We start from the raw sequence: 3,470 nt of genomic DNA on the forward strand, positions 1-3,470 counted from the left end.
AAGCCTTAACTGTCATAGTTCACTGAAATTACCTTATTAACTTTGTGCCAATCGATATGAATGGAAAAACTGTATTAATTAATTGTTTTTGCTTTTAATCGTGGCCATTGGACTAAACCGTTTTGGGCATTGTTGTTGTTGTTGTTGTTGTTTTTTTAATATTCAGAATGCTTGCATAATTAACTTTTCATTTATTATTCCAGATTTCATTCTGTGTTTAAATGGATTTGTTTTATATCATGCATTTTGTTTTATGATATTTGTTTACTGTTCACCAGATAAATCTTTTCAGCACTCGTTTCAATACTTCAGTTGAATCATGCAGTTGGTTATGCTATGAATGGACATCCAAACAAATGTGAAAATTTAGTGATGTTCTTAAATTCTTCAAAGTCGTTTTAAGTGCTTACAACACTTAGAATGAAGTATTTAAGGGATAGTTCACCCAAAAATTGTAATTCTCTCATTTACTCACCCTCATGCCATCCCAGATATGAATGACTTTTCTGTCTTCTGCAGAACACAAAGATTTTTAGAAGAATATCTCAGCTCTGTAGGTCTTTACAGTGCAAGTGAATGATGGCTAGAACTTTGAAGGTCCAAAAATCATATAAAGGCAACATGAAAGTAATCCATAAGACTCCAGTGGTTAAATCCATATCTTCAGAAGTGATATGATAGGTGTGGGTGAGAAACATATATAAGTCATTAGATATGTCGTTTTTTACTATAAATCTCCACCTTCACTTTCATATTCTGAAAGTGAAAGTGAAGATTTATTGTAGAAAACAGGAAATATTGATCTGTTTCTCACTAAATGGATTGCATCACTTCAGAAGACATATATTAAACCACTGTAGTCTTATGGATTACTTTTATGCTGCCTTTATGTGATTTTTTGAAGCTTAAAAGGTCTGCTCACCATTCACTTGTATTGTACTGACCTACAGAACTGAAATATTCTTCTAAAAATCTTAGTTTGTGTTCAGCAGAAGAAAAAGTCATACACATCTGGGATGGCATGAGGGTGAGTAAATGAGTTTTCATTTTTGGGTGAACTATCCCTTTAAGGTACATGAAGTTGAATTTGCGTATTTTAACCTGAAATGATTCAGTATAAGCAACAAAGTATCATGTGATATTTTAGTAATCAAAAATAGCCTTTTATTTTGTAATTGACCAGTTAAACATTCTTTAAAGTTCAGCCTGAAGGAGCAAGCTACATACTATCCTATGGATATTTCAGCTAGCTAACTGAGCCTTATCCTATGGATAAGATCAAACACTGTGCTAGCGAGGCCAGAGTCCACTGACTTCGAAGAAATCAGCTTGCTCCCTTAATGCGGTTTACAAAAAAAAAAACACCCTCAATGCTTTTCATTTCACTGCAATTCACTATTTTTGGGATAGTTCACCCAAAAATGCAAATTCTGTTTTCATTTACTCATGTTTTTCCAAACCTGTATGACCGACTTTCTTCCATGGAACACAATAAGAGATGTTAGGCAGAATATTAGACTAACCATTCACTTATCATTGTGTCTTCTTTCCATAAAGTGACAGTTGTGTTCCACAGAAGAAAAAACATATGTGTTTGGAGTAACATGAGGGTGAGTAAATGATAGAAGTTTAATATTTTGGGTGAACTAAAGAACCCTCAAAGTATGAAAACTGCTCAGCAGCCTAGACTTTATGAAGCTAAATCTTAACAAGAAACTGAAATGATGTGAACAAATGTAACAACTGTGAAAAAGTGTTAGAATGATTATATTTCAATGATGATGCTTTGGGAATATCCAAATCTTTATCAATCAGCATTGTTTTTGTTTTGTTTTTTGTTGTTTTTTACAGTAGACACTCAGCATAATCTATGACATGAGCTCTGAAGATTAATATTTTCTAAAACTTTCATTTTCCAAAGGTGCAGGCCTCATTGTTAGAGGAAGTTGAGCGAAAGCTTCATTTTTCTGAATCAGAACTAGGCCATGGTTATTTTTGCTGAGGTGGTTATGCTTCCAAACATATTGAAATTAATGCAACTGAAACCTTGAGGCAGATTTCCTCATTGCAGTGAAACAATTCACATCAATCATGTGATCGCAATACTACAAAGACATGCCCATCCTTCAGCTCTAAAAATGAAAGTACACCAGAGATGTTATCCTATGTTGGCACTCAAAGCAAAGTACCACCTTAAATGTTGTTTGTGTGTTTGCATTGTTACAATTTGAGCACAGCAGGTACGGTTATCATTTTGGACTTAACATACATATGAACAGCACTCAGATAACCCAAGTGCAATCTTTCAATCATTTTAATGATTTTCACTCAACCCTCAACTACAATTGTGGTTTACCAAAAAGCAAGCGTGTGTAATTAATTGATCGTGGTTTTGATGTATTTTATATAGATTCCAGCGATAAACTCACTTTTAAAAGAATGGATATTTAGTTCAGTGTGCCTGTAAATTACAAAAATTATCTTTGCTGGTTTAACAATGGACAAAAGCATCTGGATGGTCCTACATATGCTGTAACTGTGATTAAAGACCAATGACTTTTTTTGATTCATGTATTCAGTATTTAGTTTTTTTGTTTTTGTTTTTTTGGTGGTTCTGTCCCACACTGAGATGTGGACTTGGACAAAATCAGAACACATAACTGCCTCTTGACTCTAACACACATTCCTTTTAATTTACTTTTTAAAAAAAGATTTGTATTATTTCATAATGTTGGTTCAGAAAACAATGATCACTTGCTTTGGGAAATTTTTAAGTCTTTTTTTAACACCAGAATTTATTTGTATTTGTACAGTGGCAGTGACACCTGTTACTATTTGTTCTCATAACCAATAAAGGCTTTTCAGCAGAGATTCTTTGCTTGAACAATACTAATTTCTGAAAATAGTCATAAGTTTTTAGTCCATGTAGTCTCCTATTAATATGAAGTCTTGGAAGCTGCACTAATTATAAAATAATTAGTAAAATGCTGTTTCAAATAGTTTAAGTCTACATCATGAGTCGCGAGTTCAAATCCAGGGTGTGCTGAGTGACTCCAGTCAGGTCTCCTAAGCAACCAAATTGGCCCGGTTGCTATGGAGGGTAGAGTCACATGGGGTAACCTCCTCATGGTCACAATAATGTGGTTCTCGCTCTCAGTGGGGCGCGTGGTGGGTTGTGCGTGGATGCCACCGAGAATAGTGTGAGCCTCCACACACGCTACGTCTCTGCAGTAACGCGCTCAACAAGCCACGTGATAAGATGTGTGGATTGACGGTCTCAGACGCAGAGGCAACTGAGATTCGTCCTCCATTACCCGGATTGAGGCGAGTCACTACGCCACCAAGAGGACTTAGAGTGCATTGGGAATTGGGCATTCCAAATTGGGGAGAAAAGAGGAGAAAAAAAAAAAACAGTATGGGACAGTCTTAATCCAGCGCTCAGTAAATTGTTTCTTTCAGCTCTCTTGTTG

This window comes from Myxocyprinus asiaticus, chromosome 6 (genome assembly GCF_019703515.2).
Source record: "Myxocyprinus asiaticus isolate MX2 ecotype Aquarium Trade chromosome 6, UBuf_Myxa_2, whole genome shotgun sequence".
Lineage (NCBI taxonomy): Eukaryota > Metazoa > Chordata > Actinopteri > Cypriniformes > Catostomidae > Myxocyprinus > Myxocyprinus asiaticus.